The sequence below is a fragment of the Ornithorhynchus anatinus genome, chromosome 15 (genome assembly GCF_004115215.2).
Source record: "Ornithorhynchus anatinus isolate Pmale09 chromosome 15, mOrnAna1.pri.v4, whole genome shotgun sequence".
Classification (NCBI taxonomy): domain Eukaryota; kingdom Metazoa; phylum Chordata; class Mammalia; order Monotremata; family Ornithorhynchidae; genus Ornithorhynchus; species Ornithorhynchus anatinus.
In genome coordinates, this window is record NC_041742.1 from 9,825,560 (window position 1) to 9,849,681 (window position 24,122).

At 46.3% G+C, this 24,122-nt stretch overlaps 1 protein-coding gene and 1 long non-coding RNA gene across 7 annotated transcripts in view; one reads left to right on the forward strand and one right to left on the reverse strand.

Moving 5' to 3' along the window:
* Positions 1 to 24,122, reverse strand: part of B3GNTL1 (UDP-GlcNAc:betaGal beta-1,3-N-acetylglucosaminyltransferase like 1) — a 255,370-nt gene that overhangs the window by 188,096 nt on the left and 43,152 nt on the right. The gene's annotated exons all lie outside the window — the stretch shown is intronic.
* On the forward strand, positions 11,243 to 16,845 carry LOC120638858. Its single transcript, XR_005660865.1, has 2 exons — positions 11,243 to 11,573; positions 16,769 to 16,845. It is a non-coding gene; the product is annotated as an uncharacterized LOC120638858 (long non-coding RNA).

Below are 24,122 nucleotides of genomic sequence, written 5' to 3' on the forward strand. Positions count from 1 at the left end.
AAGAGAGGAAGAGAAGAAGGAAAAGAAGGAGGAGGAGAAGACAAGAATTGTGGTATTTGTTAAGTGCTTACTATGTGCCAGGCACTGTACTAAGCGTTGATATGAATACAAGCAAATTGAGTTGGGATCAGTCCCTGTCCCACTTAGGGCGTTCACAGTCTTAATCCCCATTTTACACATGAAGGAACCGAGACACAGAGAAGTGAAGTGACTTGGCCAAGATCACACTGCAGACAAACTCCTCACCTCCGCCAAACTGATTCTCTTTCCCTCTTCAAAACCCTACTTAAAAATCACCTCCTCCAAGAGGCGTTCCCAGACTGAGCTCCTCTTCCCCCTCTACTCCCTCTGCCATCCCCCCTTTACCTCTCCGCAGCTAAAGCCTCATTTTCCCCTTTTCCCTCTGCTCCTCCACCTCTCCCTTCCCATCCCCACAGCACTGTACTCGTCCGCTCAACTGTATATATTTTCGTTACCCTATTTATTTTGTTAATGACTTGTACATCGCCTCGATTCTATTTAGTTGCCATTGTTTTTACGAGATATTCTTCCCCTTGACGCTGTTTATTGCCATTGTTCTTGTCTGTCCGTCTCCCCCGATTAGACTGTAAGCCCGTCAAACGGCAGGGACTGTCTCTATCTGTTGCCGACTTGTTCATCCCAAGCGCTTAGTACAGTGCTCTGCACATAGTAAGCGCTCAATAAATACTATTGAATGAATGACAAATGGTGGAGCCGGAGTTAGAACCCAGGTCCATGCCCTATCCACTAGGCCATGCTGCTTCTCAATCCCTGCGGTAGATGCAAGGGAGAAGGGTCCCACGATTCACTCTAATAGGAGGGAGAACGAGGTATTGAATCCCCATTTTGCAGATGAGGGAACTAAGGCCCAGAAAAATGGAGCAAATTGCCCAAGGTCACACAGCAGGCAGGTGGCAGAGCTGCGATCAGAACCTGGGTCCTCTAACTTCCAGGCCTGGGCTCTTTCCACTAGGCCACATACTGGAGGAAGGGGAGAAAAGTGAAGGTGGGGAAATGGGGAGAAGGAAGTGGGGCAAGAGGAGGAAATGAGGTCAAAAGTAGGACTAAGGACGGGCCAGAAGTGGGACACGGAGCTTCTGGGAGATGGGATATCACAAGCACCGTCATTCAGCAGGTGGAGGCACAAAATGGTATTTCGGGACTCCTAAATTCACCACTGCTGCCTTGATCCCAAAACTGGGACTCCATCTCGCTCACTGTTGGAAGGCTTGGAATCAAAATGCACTCTCTCAGGGGCATTAAATGAAAACAGGGTGAAAACACCCCAATATATTATCTATTCGTCTCAGATTTTCCAATAATAATAATGTTGGTATTTGTTAAGCGCTTACTATGTGCCGAGCACTGTTCTGAGCGCTGGGGTTGACACAGGGGAATCAGATTGTCCCACGTGGGGCTCACAGTCTTAATCCCCATTTTACAGATGAGGTAACTGAGGCACCAAGAAGAGTTAAGTGACTTGCCCAAAGTCACACAACTGACAAGTGGCCGAGCCGGGATTTGAACCCATGACCTCTGACTCCAAAGCCCGTGCTCTTTCCACTGAGCCACGCTGCTTCTCAATCTCATCTCAAAGGTGCTGCATTCACTTGAAAGCGTCTAACCAAAAGTCTACCCACGGATTTCATAATCGTCACCATCCCTTTAAGTGAATACAAGATTTCACAATGTCATCATCCCAGTGATTAAATACGACTTCTTTTCTTAATCAGACCACAGATCAGCTGACCTACAACTCAGCCATTTCCTTGCTATGTCATATGCAACTTTTTCAGGGAACTGGACAATATTTCCTAGTGAAACCGGACATTGCTGAAGCTTATTATGATTAAAAGGAAAACGGAGGGCTCTAGGACTTGCTAGTCCATAGCCCGGTGATGGCGTATGACACTTTGCGATGACAATCTTCTTCATCTTCAATCCTACAAAAAGAACCCCCACCCCCGACCATCTCCTCTCTCACTGTACCTTGAGTTAATGTGTGTGTGTTAACTGCTATTTCTTAAGCGCTTTCTATGTGCCAGGCACTGTACTAAGCACTGGGGTAGGTACAAGTTGATCACTCGGATATAGTCCCTGTCCCACATGGGGCTCACAGTCTTAATCCCCATTTTACAGATGAGGGAACCAAGGCACAGCAAAGTGAAGTGACTTGACCAAGGTCACACAGCAGACCAGTGGCGGAGCCAGGATTAGAACCTAAGTTTTCCGACTCCCAGGTTCGTGCTCTATCCACTAGGCCATGCTTTTCTTTCCCTAACCTCTGACAAGGAGCCACGCTACTTCATTACAATATTGCACAGTGGCAGCCTCGACTCAGTTGTCATTACCTTGTATCTACTTCAGTGCTTAGAAGAGTGCTTGGCACATTGTAAGCGCTTAACAAAAACCATTATTATGGGGAGAGTTCATTAGAGCTAAAATATACAAGTCCACCCCTCCAAAGTGAGAGACTCCCACCTTATTCAATGAATCGGTGGTATGTACTGAGCACTTATTGTGTGCAGAACACTGTACTAAACCCTTGGGAGAGTACAATAGAGCTGCTAGCCTTCTCTTTGGCATTACCTAGGCACTTGAGCCTAGAGCCCAGAGCTGAAAGTCACCCCCTACTCACAATACTTATGTGTCTATCTTTATACTTATAATGCCATTTTTACTTATAAATACCAAAATCAATCCGTTACCACTGAGTGATTATATCTGGTTCAATCAATCAGTGGTATTTATTGAGTACTTACTGTGTGGAGGGCAGTGTATTAAGAGCATGGGATAGTACAGTATAAGAGAGATGATAAGACACATTGCCTGCCCATGAGCTTGCAGTCTAGAGGGGGAGAAAGACAATTAATAGAAATAAATAAATTAGGGACATAAGTGCTGTGGAGCTGAGGGAGGGGTGAATAAAGGGAGCAAATCCAAGGGCTAGGGGATGCAGATGAGAGTGGGAGAAGAGGAAAGGAGGGCTTAGTCAGGGAAGGCTTTTTGGAGGAGATGTGCCTTCAAGAAGGCTTTGAAGGCCGGGGAGAGTCGTCGTCTGTCGGATATGAAGAGGGAGGGTGTTCCAGGCCAGAGGCAGGATGTGGGCGAGCCGTCGGTGGTGAGATAGATGAGATCGAGGAACAGTGAGAAGGTGGGCATTAGAGGAGACAAGTGTGCGGGTGGGGTTGGAGTAGGAGAGCAGCAAAGTGAGGTAGGAGCGGGCAAGGTGATTGACTGCTTTCATTTTCTAATGCCTATCTTCCTCGCTAGATTGTAAGTGTCTCGATGGCAGAGGTGTTGCCCACTGTGTACCCACTACTGTGCTTAGTACAGTGCTCTGCAGGTAATAAGTGCTTAACAAATACCAGTGATTGCCTGATGACTAATGTTAACCATCTCACAGTACCGCGATCTCATCTATCACATTGCCAACCTCTTGCCCACGTCCTGCCTCTAGCTTGGAACGCCCTCCCTATTCATATCTAACAAAAAGCTCTTTTCCTCCCCTTCAAAGCCCGACTGAAGGCACATCTCCTCCAGGAGGCCTTCCCTGACTAAGCCCTCCTTTCCTCTTCTCCCACTCCCTTCTGCATCGCCCTGACTTGCTCCCTTCATTCATCCCTCCTCCCAGCCGCACAGCACTTATGTCCGTATCTGTCATTTATTTATTTATATTTAACGTCCATCTCCTCTTCTAGACTGTCAGCTCGTTGCGGGCAGGGCAGCAAAATAGATAAAGAGAATTATAGAATTCTCTGTGCCCGTGTTAAACAGTGAGCAGGCAGTAAACCTAACTCTAAGCACCAAGCTAATGTTGGCAAGGATTTCACCACTTGAACAAGATGAATATTGCCGCAAGGAGTTCCCGCCTCTTCTGAGCTTGTCTGGTTGTCGTGTGGTTAATTAGCTAAAAGTGGCATATGTTGAGCGTTTACTAAGTGCCAAGCCCTACTAAGCACTGGAATAGATAAGAGATGAACGGGTCAGACGGGGTCCCGATCTCACATGGGGCTCACAGTCTAAGGGGAGGATGATGAGCAGGTATTGCCCATTTTCCAGATGTGAAAGCTGAGGCACGACAAGGCTAAGTGACACATGCCAGAGGTCATGTGGCCGCCAAATGATGGAGCTGAGTTTAGAACCATTTCTTCCAGCTCCCAGGCGCGGGCTCTTGCCGCTAGGCCTCACTGCTCTTTAGTTCCTCCAAAGGAGTGAAAGAAATTCAAGAAAAGCGGCATGGCCTAGTACATAGAGCATGGGCCTGGGAGTCACAAGGACCGGAGTTTTAACCCCGGCTCTATCACTTGTCTGCTGTGCGACCTTGGGCCAGTCACTTCACTCGCTCTGTGCCTCACTTCCCTCGCTCTGTGCCTCACTTCCCTCATCTGTAAATGGGGATGAAGACTGTGAGCCCCAGGTGAGACATGGACTCTGTCCCATCTAGTTATCTTGTATCTAGCCCAGAGGTGAACAAATACCACTGAAAAACAAAAACCAACAAGAATGTAGGTAGTTGTTTCTGTGGCATGGAAAAAATGAGCTTTTCTCAATCCATGCCAGTGCTTAGTAGAGTGCCTGGCACACAGTAAGCGCTTAACAAATACCAAAATTACTATTATCATTATTATAAATGACAAATTATAGAGAAGCAGCATGGTCTAGTATATGGAGCAAGGGACTGGGAGTCAGAAGGTAATGGGTTCTAATCCCAGCACTGCCACTTGTCTGCTGTGTTACCTCAGGCAAATCACTCCACTCTCCCAGGCCTCAGTTGCCTCATCTGTAAAATGGGGATTAAAACTGTGAGCCCTATGTGGGATAGGGACCATGTCCAGCTCGATTTTCTTATCTCCCCCAATGCTTGGAACAGTGCCTGGCACATAGTAAGTGCTTAGTAAATACCATAATCATTATTATTATTATTAAATAAACCTGGGAATATTTTGTCTCGCCTTCCGGTTGGAGACAAACCAGCCTTCGGCCTCACATAAACCCGATGCTCGTTGAGTCGACAACTGAGCCTCTCTCATAGCAGGGTCCCAGTGGGCAGAGATCAGCGGCGGAAAACTTTTCTGTCACCACCTGGGCAGCTGCAGCGGGTACATCCGCATCACATCCGTTTTCCCCCCTCCCCTCAAGACCCCTGGGCCCTGAAATTCAAAGATTGCTTTGGAGACTGGAGTGACTCAAAGGCCAAGGCGCCTCCTCCTTTCGAAAAGAATCCCCTTAAACAGGGTTCTGACCACATCACGGCTTGAAGACCGCAAAGCCACAGGAGAGGAACTCTGCAAAGCGGCCGCTCTTGTGTCCCCCACACCCTTCGATCACGTGTCAGCGAGTCGCTGGGTGCTCTGCAGCCGAGGCGAGGGCAGGCCCTGTCCCGCCGTCCTTTATTCCGGTGGACGGCCCATCTGCCCAGGCTGGCTGGACGTCCTAAACTGAGACAACATTTCAGCTGATTCTAAGGTGGATTTCCCATCTTCCTCTGGCCACTTATACTCAAATACCCCTTTCACCTATAAGCAAGAGTTGGACTGGTGAAAAGAACCGGGCCTGGGAGTCAGAGGATCTGGATTCTAATCCCCACTCTGTCACTAGTCTGCTGTGTGACTTTGGACAAATCATTTTGCTTCTGTGGGCCTCGGTTACCTCATCGGTAAAATGGGGATGAGGACTGTGAGCCCCAGGTGGGACGTGGACTGTGTCCGACCTGATTATCTTCCATCTAGCCCAGAGCTGAACAAAAACCACTGAAAAACATAAACCAAAAAGAGTGAAGGTTCTCACTTCCGTAGCTGGACCCCCTTAACTTTTCTTAATATTTCAAACTGCTTTTAAGGGTCTGGCATTTTCGCCTCTGCCTTTAGAAATTATGGAGAAGGCTAGAGTCCCGAATTGGATAGAGCCCCTAAGCACTTACATAACAATTCTTATATTACCTGCAATTGATTTTATTTATCCATTCATTCATGCATGCATTCAATCCTAGTTTTTGGGCGCTTCCTGGGTGTAAAGCACTGTACTAAGCACTTGGAAGAGTACTATGTAACAATAAAGACACAATCCCTGCCTAGAACAAGCTTACAGTCTAGAGGGGAAGATAGACATGAAAAGACATAAATAAATAAATGACTTTAGTGTCTGCCTGGTGTCCTTTTATGTGTAAGCTCCTTGAGGTCAGGGATCATATCTACTTACTCTATTTTACTCTCTCAAGTGCTTTTTCCACTAGGCCACGCTGCTTCCCATACTTACCATCCAAAGGACTTGGATGTTGTACTGGTTCAAAGTCCATTTTCCCTCATCTCAAACCATCAGTCGAGGGTATTTATTGAGTGCTTACTGTGCGCAGAGCACTGTAATCAACTGAAACAACATCCCCATCTAACTTCCCACCTTCGCTGTGGGTCCAGAGAGATTATAAACGCAAGGTTTCTTTCAGGAAATGTTTTTCTTCCTGATCTGGCCTGGCTGTGTTGAATTTTCACAGAGGCGGGAAGGGAGAGGGGGCCGCTCGATGACCTCTGATTTTCAGGTTTCCCAGCCCCCATCGGCTCCACCCCATCCCCCCATCCACCCCTTTCTTGGTTTCCTGTGATGGGAGTTATAGCTGTGGGGGTGGTTGCCCGCCTCTCGCCACTCAGCCGGTTGGCAGTTGCCAGTTGGCTTCCCCTCAGTGCTCCTGGGCAGTCAGGGCATGGAGCTGGGCTGGCTTTGAGGTTGTTGTTGATATATGTGAAGTGATTACTGTGTGCCAGGTACTGTACTAATCACTGAGGTAGATATTAGCTAATCAGGATGGACACAGTCCCTGTCCCACGTGGGGCTCACAGTCTCAATCCCCAATTTATAGATGAGAGAACTGAGGCCCGGAGAAGTGAAGTGACTCACCCAAGGTCACATAACAGACAAGTGGTGGAGCTGGAATTAGAACCCATAACTTTCTGACTCCCAGGCCTGTGGTCTATCCACTACACCATGCCCCTTCTCAATTGAACGACTGAATAAATGATGAATTAGTCTGCTGAGCCCTAACTAACTTTAGAAGGGAGTGAAAGGCTCAGTGAGGGAGGAAAAGGCCTGGTTTTCGGAGACGAGACCCCTGGCCGGAAGCTCGTTGTGGGCAGGGGATATGTCTACCATCTCTGCTGCATTGGAATCCCCCAAGTGCTTAGTACAGTGCTCTCTGCAGACAGTAAGCACTCAACATATACCATTGATTGACTCATTGATTAAAAGTTAACTAGTTTGGTAGGAGGAAGTTCAGAACTAAACTGGTTCCAATTGGGATTCGGGGGGGGGGGGGATGTTATCAGAGGAAGGAGGAGAGGAAGCGGTCCCCTCTACCCCTAAGATGGAAGCAGTCCCAGGAAACTGACGTGCTGGAAACAATGAAACTTCCCCTTCAGAATCTCCCCCCAGACTGTATCCTCAACTGTAAAATGGGGATTCTCCATCTGCCTTAGACTGTGAGCCTCATGTCCAAGGTAATTAACCATGTCCAAAGTAATTAACGCTTAGAACAGTGTTTGACACATAGTAAGCACTTAACAAATACCACAAAAAAGGAACATGTCTACTAACTCTGGTTTTTTTGGGGGCGTGGTTGCGGTGGTGATATTTCTTAAGAACTTACTATGTACCAAGCACTATTATAAGCACACTGTTACATACACGTTTATCAGGTCGGACACAGTTCCTGGCCCACACGGGGCTCACAGTCATAATAGGAGGGAGTAGGATTTAATCTCCCTTTTACAGTGGAGGAAACTGAGGAACAGAGAAGTTAATGACTTGCCCAATGTTACATAGCAAGCAATTGGCAGAGCCAGGATTAGAACCCTGTTGTGTGGTACTCTCCCAAGCGCTTAGTACAATGTTCTGCAGAACAGTAAGCATTCAATAAATACCACTGATTGATAATAATTACGGTATTTGTTTAGCCCTTACTATGTGCCAACACTGGAACAGATACAAGATAATTTATTCAATTATCTTTATTGAGCGCTTACTGTGTGCAAAGCAGGTGGGACACAGCTCCTGTCCCACATGGGGCTCACAGTCTGAGGAGGAGGAAGGATGGCTATTTAATCCCCATTTTACAGATGAGGAAACTGTGGCCTTAAACGGCTAAGTGCCTTTCCTCCCAATCCAAGTCTAAATTCCCACACCAAAGCCCATAGCAGAGTCAAGTTTCCTACCATTGCCAAGACAAACTGCAGTGGGGAAAGAAAATTGAAGACTGTCCTTAGAAATCATCTATGTCCAGTAACCCTCCTTTTGATAACACATCATTGATTAGAGGCTGTCACCAACTAGACTTAGTAGACCATCGAGCTAAAAATAATCATAAAACTTTTTGAACCCCAAACATTACAAAGATGATTACTTTGGGTCTAATCCACGGTCTTTCTGGCTCCAAAGAAAATGGACCCACAGTGAAGGGAGTCAAAGACAATGAATCACAATCAAGGGCAAGTCAACCCCAAAAGAAAAGATGGTAAATGAATTCATTTGAAGGAGAAGTACGTAAAAAATGCACTAGTTTAGATGAAGGCCTAGTTTCTTGGAGAAAACTAACCAATGAATTACACGTCGACCAGCGGTAAAGTTTTTGATTTCTGCACAATCTGATTTAAGGTTGTTTGTTTAGGCCAAATGAGAACTGTAGGAATCCATTTCAAAGCACTGAAAAATATGCTCACAAGCGCATACTACACATAGTAATTACTGGTAACAATAACAACAATAATTGTGGTGTTTGTTAAGGTCTTAGTCTGCGCCAAGCACTCTATTAAGCACTGGGGTAGATACAAGATAATCAGCTCCTACATGGGACTCACAGTCTAAGTAGGAGGGAGAACAGGGGCTGAATCCCCATTTTGCAGATGAAGGAACTGAGGCACAGAGAAGTTAAATGACTTGCCCAAGGTCACGCAGCAGGTAAGCAGTGGAGCCAGGATGAGAGCCCTGGTCCTCTGACGCCTAATTATTGCTAAGTAATGTCAGCAATAGTGCCTGTTACTCTACACCAAAATTGTTAGATTGAGTTTTCCTCTGTATTTTGAAGCAAAGCATTATACAATCTCAGAAATCCCTACTGCCTGAAATTACTATTGCATTAGTCTTGGTGTTGAAATCACATTTCTTGTGACTTCTGACGGGGCCAGAATCCGTCAGGCATAATAAATCGGGGTATCTGCTGAAATGGTTTTCGGCTGGGAATTTTTCGCTTTTGCTCGGAGGCCAAAAAGGCCAATAAATTTCTCGTTTTTAAAACCTGAGAACTTTAGGCCTTTCACGATCATTTCGTGCTCTGAGAGCACTTGCGAATCATAAGCACAGAACGTATAGGACGTCGTTGGGCATTTGGGCTGGGGCCAGGTGCTTTGATTTACTCTGGCTCCGTAAAAGGTTACTGCCCCTTCTTCGCGAGACATGAATTCTTAGCATGCTTCTAAGCCCCCCTTTAGTGACTCAGCCCCGATTGGTGGGGGACGGGGTGACCCATCTCATATAACATAGGATGCCACCTTGGCTAGTGCCTAAATGGCCCAGAAAAAAAACCCTGGCTAAAGGAGTCTTTCAATCAGTGCTTCTTATTGAGCTCTCACTGTATGCACAACACTGGACCAAGCATTTGGCCGTTTATAATGAGTACTATTTACTGTTGAAATGAGACTTCATTGGTTTCCAAATGAAATCAGAAAAATCCCTGAGATAGTCATTTGTGCAGTAAAAAAGGAATATTAATCATCCACAAGCATTTGAAAAAATGTCAAAATAAAGACTGAGCCCTGTAAGATAGAAACTGCTTTAAAAAGACGCATTAGCTCATACTTCCATCGCTCTTGACCAGTTATTTCTCTGGTTGTGAATAGAAAAAAAGAATATGGCTAACGGAAATAGCACAGGTGTGGGAGTCATTGGACCTGGGTTACAACAGTAGTTCTAACACTTGCCTACTCTGTGACCTGGTTCAAGTCACTTCACTTCTCTGTGCCTCTGTTTACTTCTCTGTAAAATGGGAATTCAACACCTCGCCTCCCTCCTTCTAAGACGGTGAACCAACAGATTATCTTGTACTTAGTCCAGTTGAATGCCCAACATTAAGCACGTGAGAGTGTACGACAGAAGATACATGTTACCCGCTTGCAAGGAGCTGAGGATCCAATAAGGCCACAGTGTGTTTTTGCCAAAGTTTATATCATTTTACCTCATAACACCATCATCGTCAGTGGTATTTATTGAGCACTTGCTAAATACAAAGCACTGAATAGGCGCTTGGGAGTGTAATAATAATGTTGGTATTTGTTAAGCGCTTACTATGTGCAGAGCACTGTTCTAAGCGATACAACAGCCCCAAATTAAGGAGAATCCTAGAAATAGTTGTAGGATCGGGGCCTCCAAGAAGCTGGAATTTCAGCAATTTCAACAGGGAGTCATGCTGATGTTAGGATTAACTATGGCTGCTCTACTTTTCTCCAGGGGGCCAAAGGGAAAAAGGAATGGATTTATTTCCCCTTGGCTACAACACTTGCCTTTAACGTGCTATACGCTAATAGGCTTAGATGACTGATGACACCCAGATTCATTTAGCCTTCAAGGGTTGCATTTGATTTGCGAATATTTGAATTCGGTTGAAAAGCTGCTTCTGATTTTCACCAGATTGCTTTTTGGGCATGGGGGAGGAAAGGGGGTATTCTTTCTTGGCAATCATGTGCAAAAAAATCAAACACAGAATAATAGGAAACACATGACATAATGCTGAGAACACTGCAACAATTAAAGACATTTTGAAGCTGCAGATAAACTCATCTAACATTACTACCATGTGGGGTTCAGATGTACATGATTTTCAAATCAGGTTTATTTGGGTTTGTATTTAAGTTAAGCACTGTACTAAGCGCTGGGGTAGATATTGAGATAACCAGATTGGACACGGTGCTCATCCCACCCGGGCTCACAGTCTTAATGCCCATTTTAAAGATGAGGCCACTGAGGCCCAGAGAGGTTAAGGGACTTGCCCAAGCTCTCACTGCAGACAAGTGGTGGGGTCGGTTTTAGAACCCAGGTCCCACTGACTTCCAGACCTGTGATCTATCCACTAGGCCATGCTGCTTCTCATTAAGCGCTAGGAGAGAAGATGCAGGTAGGAATTATTCATTCATTCACTCAACTGTATTTATTGAACGCTTACTGTGTGCAAAGCACTGTACTAAGCGCTTGGGAGAGTACAGACCTGGCTTGGCTTCTACAACACCTGAAGTTTTGTCTAAACTCTGCCTCTTAGACTTGTGATCTGCTTTCATGCCTTTGTTCGGGGTCGAAGCCCGATTCAAACAAGAGAAAAAGAAACATCTTCAACCCTAACAGCACATGACGCTATTCTAAACACTGCACAAACTTATCTCCTCCCAGGATCTTCGGATCTAGAGGGCCCGCTATTGATGAAACCAAAGCTGTTCCAGGGCATATCAAACACTGGACTTTGGGAACAAAAATGAAATGGATATGGAGAAATATTAATCACACGTGCAAGACAAAGGGTAAATACATACTGTAGAGTGCTGCTGGGACTTCCTTATGTGTATAGGGTGGGGTCACATGGAATTCATTATCTCTCTTTCGAGCAGTCGTAAGTTTAATCGTGGAAGGAGAAATAAAATGCTTTTCTCACCAGTTCTGAACAGGCTAGATAAGAGGATATGTTCCCCCAGATGTTTATATTAGAGATAGGCACGATACTCGGATTTTACCAATGCTGAGGCGGGGGCACGCTGCCTTCAAGTCAATTCCATTGGAAAATTTAGATGTGGATCGGGAACCGTCATTCCCATCTTCCCCGAGGCAGATCTGGAATTGTCATTCAGACATTCCCGTGGCTTGGTGGGCGAAGGCTGTTGAAAATTTTCGGTGATGTCGATTACCGTTAATGGAACAGTCACTTTTCAAGTTCTATTTCATTAAAGTATTATCTCGTAGTCCGGCAGAAACGAATAACCTCAACCCAAAGACCTAACACTGTCAGAGAAAAACTTATTTTCCCATCTTGCCGAGCAATGCAGTAGATGAGTAATTATGGACAGAAACAAGTTTATTTGGCCTCAGATTATGCATCTGAAAGGAAATGGAGCACAGGCGCTCGTGGATTCTATGCTGAGGAGGACGCGAGTATTTAGTAAGCACTTATGTGGGTCAGGCACTCTGATCAATGTTAGGGAAAAAGAAAGCTACACAAATCGGACAGAGTCCCTGCTCCACAAAGTATTCCATCCCCTTCCACGTCAAGGAGAAGCAACATGGTCTAATGGAAAGATCACAGGCCTGGGAGTTGGAAGGACCCGGTTCTAATCCCGGCTCTGCCACTAATCTGCGGTGTGACCTTGGGTGAGTCACTTTACTTCTCTGCTTCTTGGTGCCTCAGTTCCCTCATCTGTAAAATGGGGATTAAGACTGTGAGCCCAATGTGGGACACAGACTCTAACCAACCTGATTATATTGTATCTGCCCCAGTACAGAGTAAACGTTTTACAAATACCATTAAAAAAAGCTGCTGTGATTTCACTACAGCAGATGCGATGCTAATTAGGCTTATTCAGTCAACCAATCGAGCATATTTACTGAGTGCTTACTATGTGCAGAGCACTTGGGAGAGTTCAATATAAGACACGTGCCCTGCCACAAGGAGCTTGCAGGGTACAGGAATAGGTTGCAGGCTTAAATCATTATCAGTGGTACGTATTGAGTGCTTACTGTATACAGAGCACTGTATTAAGTGGTTGGGGAATATCCCGTGAATGAAGATGCTCAAATCTGTGTGGCCTAGTGGAGGGAAGCAAGGGCCTGGAGTCAGAAGGACCTAGGTTCTAACCCCAGCTCTGCCGCTTTTCTGCTATGTAACCTTAGGCAAGTCACTTCTCTGGGCCTCAGTTACCTCATCTGTAAAATGGGGATTGAGAGTGTGAGCCCCATGTGGGCCAGGGACTGTATCCAAACTGATTATCTTCTATCTACCCCAGGGCTTACATCAGTGCTTGGCACATAGTAAGCTCTTAAGACATACCATAATTATTATTAGTAGTAGTAGTAGAGGCAAAAATAACTGTGCAAGAAACGATTCCCGCCCCTGTCACCTTCTTTTATTTACGCTGAAACAGGTTCATTGTAAAGTCACACGCAGTTCATTGGGACAAATGGGAACACCTTATCAGATCACTGACCATTTTTTTTTCCTTCCCTTTTTTCATTCCTTCCTCATTCTGAGTAATTGCATTTTAGCTTCTGTTGACAGAAATTCTCTTTGCACAGGGCAAGCCTTCCTCATTTGTCCCCCAGAACCACCTCTCTCTGCATCAGTACCAGGCTAATCACGGCTAATGAGGTGCAATTTAGAACGTGAGATTATTGGAGCACCTCAGATTCAGCCTACGATATGCCTTCTCCCTATCTCCAGCCTGGCGAGATAGCGTTTGGAGGAAGCTCTCCTGCCGTGGCATATGTTGTCTCGGCACCCAGAGATCCACCCTACCCCGTTTTCTAGACGGTGGGAAACTAAAAGCATCCCTCCTGATGGAGGGATTTTTTTTTTCTTCTTCGGGGAGAAAGATGATATTTAACCCTGGTGATCATGAAGGCACAGTGGAGGTTGTGTTGGGAAATACAATCACATGCTTTGAACAAAGCGTGACCCCCCCCCCCAACGGCAGAGAGTTCTGGAGGGCCTTACTAAGATTATAAACCGAATCTTGGTATTAGAAAAGGACAAGGAAAAGATCATTTTTCAGTACTATCTTCTGGCAGGCGTACATCTTGTCATGCAATAGCTCTGCTGCCATTCCACAGCCATGACTCACAAAGGGACATCAGGTAACCCAAAGTTATCATCGCCCATAAACTCGGCTTTAGGCCAGAGCTGCCCTCAAGACTGCGTTCTTCAAAGTCGCAATCGAAAAGGATGCCAAAACTCTGTTGAAAAACCTTGTGCTGATATAACCTCGTCAGCCACCTCTTTTTTTGACCCTGGCAGAAGCTGAGGCGGTAGAGTGAAGCTCTAGTGGAAAGAGCCCGGGACTGGGATTCAGAGGATGAGGGTTCTAGTCCCGGCTCTGCCACGTGTCTGCTTTGTGACCTTGGGCAAGGCACTTCACTTCTCTGGGCCTCAGTTACCTCATATGTAAAATGGGGATTAACTGTGAGCCTCACATGGGGCAACCTGATGAGCCTGTATCTACCCCAGCGCTTAGAACAGTGCTCTGCACATAGTAAGCACTTAAATACCAACATTATTATTCTCTGGGCCTCAGTTACCTCATCTGGAAAATGGGGATCGAGACTGGGAGCCCCAAGTGGGACAGAGAATGTAGCCAACCTGATTACCTTGTATCTACCCCAGAGCTGAGAACAGTGCTTAGCACGTAGTAAGCACTTAACAAATACCATGATTATTATGATTAAGATGTAGACTGCAAGGTCGTTGACAGCAGGGTATGTACCTACCAACTCCGTTGTACTGGACTCTGCCGAGCTCTTAGTACACAGTAAGTGCTCAATGAATACCACTGATTGATTAGATGGGAGGCTTGGAATTGTTGTGGAATTGGAATAGACTCTATCCCCTTCTAGACTGTAAGCTGGCTGTGGGCAGGGAACGTGTCGGCTACCTCTGTTGTACTCTCCCAAGGGCTTAGTTCAGCTCTCTGCATATAGTAAGCGCTCAATAAATATCATTAATTGATTGAGGAACAGGGAACAGGGTCCAATTCCCAATGGAATCTTATTTCTAGGGCTTAGAACAGTTCCCTGCACACAGTAAGTGCTTAATAAATGCTATTACTACGCTCCTTCAGGGCAGGGATCATTTCTACCAACTCTTTTGTACTGAACTCCATCGAGCACTCAGTACACAGCAAGCACTCAAGAAACACCATTAACTGACAGATTGGATTTGTTCAATTTCATGGATGTTTTAGGCTCTTTCTGTCATGGTAGTTCAAAGGTAGGTTTCATTGTAAAATGTGTAATTTCATCAGCAAATACTTACAAAGAATGCTTATTTTCCCTCATTGTGGCACAAAATCCATTAGCTTTATTTACCCTGGAGGCAGTCAAAGGATTTTTGCTCCTATATTCTTAGGCCAGCTCCCATTTATCCTTCGCTTTAGGGAATATTATGGCTTTTCCCAATCTCACGATGGCTGCTTAATGTAAAGAGCCTCAAAAACCAGCAGAATCCACGCTAGAGACTTCAAAAATACTTTCCTGAAAAATGGACTAAGTTCAAAAGCACCTGGAAACGAAAACAGAAGCACAGCACCTTTTTCCCTGCCCACGAGAAACTTCCATTCCAATAGGGGAGATAAGCATGAAAAATAATTTATAAACAGTAGAATCAGAATACACCAATAAACATGTATACCAAAGAGTTACAGATGAGTATAAATAAGTATATAAGTACTAGAAATAGTTGTTGGGTCGAAACACCTTGGGCTGTTGGGAATTGGTGGGGAAGGCTTACTGGGATTTTAGGAGGGTTTCGAAGAGGGGAGAGCTGGGGTCTGGCAGATTTGGGAAGGAAAAGTGTTTCAGGGCAGGGGAGGGACAAAGAGAGCAAGGGAATGGAGATTCGATGAGAGCAGGATGGTCCTGTAGTTTAAAATATTCATTATGGCAGTGTTTTACGTCCCTAGATGTTGACAAATTTCCCAGTCCAAACAAAATGGCCTCAGGACACACTCGACCGTGCCGAACTTGAAATCCAATTTAACTGAGAAGAAACTGGAGGCAGAGTTGATACCTTTCTTCCCAAACTGTCACATGGGCAGAACTCACTTAAGGTTAATTATGTGCATGCCAGAGATACGAAAGAAAGGGATTAAATCCTAAAAGTGCAGCTTTGTAGGAGTCTCCAGTTATCTTTTTTTAACAGGATTGGTTAAGGGCTTACTTTGTTCCAGACTGGGATAGAAACAACTTCATCAGGTTGGACACAGTTCATGTCCCACATGGGTCTCACAGTCTCAATCCCCCATTTTACAGATGAGGGAAATGAGACCCAGAGAAATTAAGTGACTTGCCCGAGGTCACACAGCAGACAAGTGGCAGAGCCGGGATTACAACTCATGACCCTTCCATCAGGCCATGCTGCTTCTCTTATCCTTCCATCCCTTCTCTTATTCTTCGTTCCCTCTGTCAAAACACCTCGGCTGGTAGGTAGAGGGGCAACATCAACACTAGAACCATCAAACTGTGTTCCACTGGTAATGTTGCAATGTTCTATTATTCTGAAGGCCCCTTGCCTTCCGGAACAGAATGACTCCGTGAAAAAGTGAAGAGTAACGTCACTTCTGAGTCAATTAGGAGAGAAACAGGAATTTTGCAATAAAGGGATACTGAAGGGAAGTGTCAAGAAAGATTGGGTTGGTTGTCCCAAGAGCTCAAAAATATAGAAATCAAGCAATGGCTGGAGCCGATGGGCAGAAGAGCCAGTGGAAGCTTCAATTCAGAAATAAGCCGCCTTCAACGGAAGCCACAAGGGAGGTGTGCCAAGATAGTCTGTGACCAAAGTACAAGATGGCGACCTTCCTGGGTGGGTCCACTGAACTTCCTCTTAGAGTACTCTGGATGTGAAAAATTACTCCAAGCCAACCTAAATCGAACGACATCAGTAATTGTGCTTCATATCTCAGTATGCCGTGGTTTGTCGTGGGTTTGTGTTTTTAACGTTCTACTTTGCTTTTTTAAGATCAGTGAAGGGAAGTGATGGAGTGCCCTGGAGGACAAGGCCAAATCTCTCAATAAAAGGCTGTTCAAGATCTTCACCAGAGTTTAGAATAGTGCTCGACACATAGTAATTCCTTAACATACACCGCAATAACCATACCTAACCATTATTATTTCAGAAGTGGAACCAAGGATAACATTGTCCAGGAGATATGAGAACGAGGCCTGGTCTAGGGGGTCAATTCAGATTTTCTAGCTACAGATCCACCAATCCTAAAATTATATAATAATTATTATGGCATTTGTTAAGTGCTTACTATGTGCCAGGCACTGTAGTAAGCACTGGCCGGGGGGAATACAAGCAAATTGGGCTGGACACAGTCCCCGTCCCACATGGGGTTCACAGTCTTAATCCCCATTTTACAGATGAGGGAATTGAGGCCGAAAGAAGTAAAGTGACTTGGCCAAGTTCACGCAGCATCGCTGGGATTAGGACCCAGGTCCTTCTGACTCCTGGTCCCAGGCTCTATCCGCTACGCCAGGCTGCTTCTCCTCACATACCTCACAAGATGAAGACAGTGATATATGGAATAGTTGGGTGCGTTCGCCAGAGTCAATGGTGGTTGAAAAGCTGGTGAGTAGGAGGTACGATATTCCTTGACTGCTTGAGACCCAACCCAATTTCCTCAGGTATGAAGTGAGTGTCACCATATGTTGACTAAAAGACACTGGCCCCATACTTTCATTTCTCGTGGAACACGTAATCTTGGAGTTTTAAAACTATAAGCTCCTTGTGGGCAGAGGACGTATCTACTCCATTGTTCTCTCCTAAGATAATTATACTGTTTTCTCGAGAAGCAACGCGGCCTAGTGGATACAGTACGGGCCTGAAAGTCGGAGGACCTGGGTTCTAATCCCGACTCCACCACTCGTCTGTTGTGTGACCTGGGGCAAATCACTTCACATCTCTGGTCCTCAGCTACCTCATCTGTAAAACGGGGATTAAGACTGTGAGCCCCATGTGAGACATAGTCTGTGTCCAGCCTGATTAGCTTGTATCTACCCCAGATTTCACGACAGTGCTTGCCACATAGTATGCGCTTAACAAACACTGTTGGAAAGAAAAAAGCAATCATGCTAGACCCACAGAGGATGTTTCAGATGTGGTCGAGAGCATGTGGAGGCCAAGCCAAAAACACATTTAATTACCAAGATGTATAGCAGGAATGGTTTTGCGTCTGTAAAGGTCTATTAAATATGGAACATGTTTGAATTAATACGAGCTTTGAAAATCTTTTGCGGTTCTTTGGAAAGACTAAAGTCTGAAGAAGGTCTTTGGGGCTACCAAAGGGGAACAAAGGAGCGAATGAAGGAGAATGTATTCCTGGAGATTTATAGGCAAAGCTGGCGTAAGAAAAGATCCCTTCTTTGGCAAGATGGTTTTTCCTATAAGAGACCTTTACAATTCAACCCATCTTCAACAAACTTAGTAAAAACGCACTCCTGTCTTTGTCTTTTATACTTGCTCGTGGTAGGCGGGGGACTCTATCATAGCGTCCTCTGCCAAGCACCTAGTACAGCACTCTGTCATCAGTACGCACTCCAAAAATACCAATGAGCAACTGACAGACTGGTCAGCTTTGGAGCTAGAGATTGTGAATGCTAGGACCACCGCAAAGTCTCCAACCCACAACTGCAAATTAAGATTTCTGAAAGTCACATGCTTTAAAAATAATCCACTACCCATCCCTGAACCACTTTTTGAAAGCCGATTTTGTCCTGGTGGAACACACCTATTTGTTCCAGCGTGGTTTAGCGGACAGAGCCCGGTTCTGGGAGTCAGAAGGACCTGCGTTCTAATCCTGGCTCCACCGCATGTCTGCTGTGTGACCTTGGGCAAATCACTTCACTTCTCCATGTCCTAGTTACCTCATCTCTAAAATGGGGATAAGAGTGTGAGTCCCATAAGGGACAGGGACTGTGTCAGACCTGACTAACTTGTATCTATCCCAGAACTTGGAACAGTGCTTGGCACATAATAAGCGCTTATCAAGTACCGTAATTATTATTATTTTGTGAATCCCAAACCAGACGACCTTCATTTACGAGGAATAGCCCAAACGATTTCTTGGAGTTGCATACTTGACAGAGAGAGGCATGTTCAACAGGGAAGTAAGAGAACCTTTTTCTGTCTCTGGGGCATGTTAGAAAAGACTCCTGTGAGAATTTAATTAGGGACTAGTAGGGAAAGTCCTAACTTAGGCACCTTTACAAAAATGCAAATCAGGATGGGTTTGCTTCAGAGGAGAGCTGACCCAGTTTGCGTTTTTTTCCCCAAATTCTTTATGAAGCAATAGTTACGGCTGTTCCGTTGAACTTATGCCATGGAGAGCTGCCAACGTTAACTTCATCGCTGAAGCCGACTGTCACCCTCTTTCACTTTGCAAAAGGGGAAGGGACTAGAAAGAGTCACGGCGTGGCTGAAGTAATCCTCTCCACCCAAAGTGAAATAGGCTCTGACGCTAAGAGCCTTTCAAGTATTTACATCTTTTAATGCACAATCGGGAGCTTGTGGGTTTTCAAGTTCAACCGGAAGTGGGGCATTTTGGTAGCTCAATGGGTCATGGAATGGCGCAAACTAAGTGTTTTCCCCTCACGTTACTGGGTTCAGAATTTGCTCAATTTTTCAGTTACGCAAGGATGCACACGTTTTGGCCGCAGTAGGTAGGGCAGAGCGACCTGGCTCGAGTGGTTTGCCTCGGGTTCCGAAGCCAATATTGAAACTACGGAAAAACTGTCTTGCATCACGGTCTTGCGGCCCAAGGGAGAAATAATTCCATTTCTCACTAACACCAATGGGAATTGGCATCATCGCCCAGAACTGTGGAGGAGAGTACGTGGAGGACAGCAGAGAGTGGAATGTCGGTGCTTAGAACAGTGCTTGGCTCATAGTGAGCACTTAAATATCGTTATCATTAATCCAGGCTCAAACCAGCCCAAGGACCTGATAGGCTCAGAATTTAGCCAGTCAGAGGACCTGAGTTCTAGCACCGGCTCTGCCACTTGCCTGCTGTATGATCTGGGGCAAGTCACTTCACTTCTCTGGGCCTGTTACCTCATCTATAAAATTGGGAATCAATCCCTGTTCTTCCTCCCAGTTAGACTGTGACCCTCATGTGGTACAGGGACTGTGTCTAACTTGATTAACTTGTATCTACCCCAGAGCTTAGTACAGTGCTTGACACATGGGAAGCTCTTAAGGAATCCAAAAATAAAAGAGAGACATATCCTGGAAAAGCCCTGACCCAACTTCTTCCATGTGTTCTCCCTCTCCCTTAGAATGGGAGTCCTGTGTGGAACAGGGACTGTGCACTGTATAAGTGGTTGGTACCTAGTAACTGTGAGTCTCACGTGGGACAACCTGATTACCCTGTATCTACCCCAGTGCTAAGAACAGTGCTCTGCATATAGTAAGCGCTTAACGAATACCAATACCAATATTATTATTAGACTGTAAGCTCATTACGGGCAGGGAACATGTCTGTTGTATTGGACTCTCCCAAGCGCTTACTACAGTGCTCTAGATATGCCTTGTCTTATGCCGTCGAGTCATCTCTGACCCATCGCGACTTCATGGACACATCTCCCCCAGAACACCCCACCTCTATCTGCAATCTTTCTGGTAATGTATCCATAGAGTTTTCTTGGTGAAAATCCCGAAGTGGTTTACCACTGCCTTCTTTCACACAGCCAACTTGAGTCTCTACCCTCGACACTCTCCCGTGCAGCTGCTGCACAGCTCAGGTGAGTTTTGACTTGTAGCTGATTGCCTTCCACTGGCTAGCCACGGCCCAAGCTAGGAATGGAATGGGTAGGCCTCTGCTTGACCCTCCCTCCCGTAGCCGAGACTGGACTCCCCTACCCATTCTTTCATCTTATTAGTCTTCTGAGAAGAGAAAAATAATATTTTCTTTTACCACGGCTTTTTCGTCACACTTCTACCAACCTTTGCCTGAAAGTGAACATGGTTGAGAAGAAGGTTGGGTCCTGGGGACAGAGAAAGAGACAGAGAAACAGAGACACACAGAGAGAGAGAGAGAGAAAGAGAAAGAGGGACAAAGAGACAGAAAGACAGAGATACAGGGTGGCAGGGAACAGGCTTCAAGATTGGCAACTGCTGGCATTTGAATAAGAAATTCCAGAAAAGACCGGTTTGGTAGACGACTAATTTCCTAAGTTTCTCTATGACTCAAAGTGATTTGTCAAGACATCCTAGAACATGATTAGGAATGACTCTACAGATGCTCATCACCCCGATCAGGCTTTCGGCTCCTTCGGGCTATGCGCTGAAGCAGGACAACAGAAACTGCAGTGACAGCCCACTCCCTCTGCCACCCGAGTAGCGTGGCCTAGCGGAAAGAGCCCTGGACCTGGCCATCGAAAGACCTGGGTTCTAACCCCGGCTCTGCCACTTACTTGCTGAGAGTCCTTGGGCAAGTCACTTCACTGCCCTGTGCCTCAGTTACCTGATCTGCAAAATGGGGATTTCATGCCTGTCCTCTCTCCTGCTTGGATTGTGAACCCTGTGTGAGACAGGGATTGGGTCTTTTCTGATACCCTTGTATCATTCCCAGCGCTTAGAACAGGATTAATATTATTAGAACATTATCATCATCACGGGAGCATGGCGGTCTCCTGCCCCAGAGAGAGGACCACCCCCTCGGTCCCCCAACCTTGCCTTATTCCCTGACATCAACCGAGCGGTCCCGGCCCAACCCACCTCAGCCCACTGGGGTAGCCACACCTTACAAACATTCACATCAAGGGTGGCCACGTATTCATTCATTCACTCATTCAATCGTATTTATTAAGTGCTTACTGTGTGCAGAGCATTGTACTAAGCGCTTGGGAAAGTACAATATGACAATAAACAGTGACATTCCCTGCCCACAGCGAGCTCACAGCCTAGAGCAGGGGGCTCTTCTGAGCTTAGTGCACACAGAGCACTGTACTGAGCAGTTGGGAGAAAGCCACAGAGTCGAAAACCACGATCCTTGCCCTCGAAGCGTTCGCCGTCTCGAGCGGAGACAGACAAAAAGATAAATGCCAGAGGGTTGTGGCTCCAGCCTCATGGGAGGGTCTGGGGAGGGCAAGTAGTCCCGCCCACTTTGCCTCAGCGCCGTCGCTACTTCCTGCCCTGGAACCACAGGCCAAGGTTAACGTGTGAGCAGCCGTGGCTTTGGCCGCCGGAGCCGCTAATGCCGCAGTTGCGGGCCGCTGAGGCTCCGGGGCGGGAAGGAATCTGGACACCGCCTGGCCCCACAGGGCTTAAATGGCTGCTGCTGCGGCTTTCCCACAGCTCAGACCCCCCCTTCCCCCCCCCCCCCCCCCCCCCCCCCCCCGACCTCATCCCCTCAGAAAGCCCCCGGGCTATGTGGATGGAGTTGTGGGGAGATGGATGTATTGGTCGTTCTCTTGCGGTTCCATGACTAGGGGCAAGAAGGGCCTCTGGGGCAGCCTTGGAGCCGGAACCTAGGAGAGGTGGTAGTGATGGTGTGAAGGAAGAGGAGGAGAAGGAGGATGAGGAGGATGAGAAGGACGAGAGATTAAGGAGGATGAGGAAAAGAAGGACACGAGGTAGAGGAAGACAAGGAGGATGATGAGGTGGAGGAGGACAAGGAGGAGGACGAGGATGAGGAAATGAAGAATGATGAGGTGGACGAGGACAAAGAGGATGATGAGGAGAAAGACAAGGAGGAGGAAAAGAAGGATGATGAGGTGGAGGAGGACGAGAAGGGGGAAGAGAATGAGGACGAAGCGGTGTTGGCAGCAAAATGTAGCCCAGAGAAAAAGAACCAATGCCTTCCTCTCCACATTTCTCCTTTATCCTAGTCCTCGTCTCCCCTCCACTCCTACTCTGCTTCCTCCTTTACCTTTCTCCCTTCTCCTTGTCTACTCCTCCTACCGTCAAAGCCCTGCCCCGACGCACCTCACCCCAGCCGAAAATCCATCCCTCAGACAGTCTGCTCCAACTCCCCCACGCACCGGACCCGAGGGGTAGTGCCCCTGGCTTAGCCTCCCAACAATATCCCTGAGTCCATCTAGCGGCCTTCTGCCCAGCCCTCAAGGTCAAATCATCATTACTGAAGGGCAAGAGCTAGGGACCGAGTTTAATTTCCATCTTTGTATTCTCTTCCAGCATTTACTTTTCTTTTGTTGGTGGTGTTGGGGTCGTTTATGGTATTTGTTAAGCACTTATTATGCTTAGCGTTGGGAGAGATACAAGCTAATCAATTTGGACACAGTACCCGTCCCACATGGGGTTTACAGTCTTAATCCCCATTTTACAGATTGGGGAACTGAGGCACAGTGAAGTCAAGTGACTCAGAGCAGAAAAAATGCAGAGTCGAAATCAGAACCCAGGTCTTTCTGACTCCCAGACCCGTGCTCTATCCACTAGGCAAAGTTACTTCTCTAGTTCGGGGCTCTGTGCCAAGTAAGCACTTATATACTATTACTAGTAGTACTCCTGGGGGACACCGATATTAGCTCATCTCCAGGCTGTAAACTCACTATAGGCAATGAATATGTCTGTTGGATTGTTATATTGTACTCTTCCAAACACTTAGTACAGTGCTCTGCACACAGTAAGCGCTCAAAAATTACGACCGACAGACTGACTGGCTAAAATCAATTACAGGTAGGAGAAGCAACCATATATAAGGCTATGTACAAAAGTGTCAGGCGGAGGATGTGAGTATTGAAGTCGGAAGCGGGAACAGAAATATGGTGGGGAGGTGAGAGGTTAGTCAGGGAGGGCTTCCTGGAGGAGATGTGATTTTTTAGGACTTTGAAGCTGGGGAGAAGAGTGGTCGGTCAGATACAAAGGCGGAGGGAGCGCCGGGGAGGAGGGAGGGCATAAACAAGGAGTCGACAATGAGAGAGATGAGATAGAGTCCCAGTAGTGAAGTGTGTGGGAGGGGAGCAAGGCTTGGTAGCCAGGAGAGAGTTTATTCAGCCCCTTAAGGGAATGGTGACCTCCGCTTGAAACACATTAGCAGAGTCTGTCTGTTCAAAGAAAACCAACTAAAGAATGACCTAGAGGCAAAAGCACGGGCCTGGGAGTCTGAGGAAATGGGTTCTAATCCCGGTTCCGCCACTTATCTGCTGTGTGACCTTGGGTAAGTCACATCACTAGTCTGGGCCTCAGTTACCTCCTTCATAAAATGGGGATTAAGACTGTGAGCCCCATGTAGGACAGGGACTACGTTTAATCTGATTACCTTGAATCCACTCCGGCACTTAGAACAGTGCTTGGCACACAATAGGTGCTTAACAAATACAATTAGTAGTCTTCTAGCAGTATCTAGAAGATT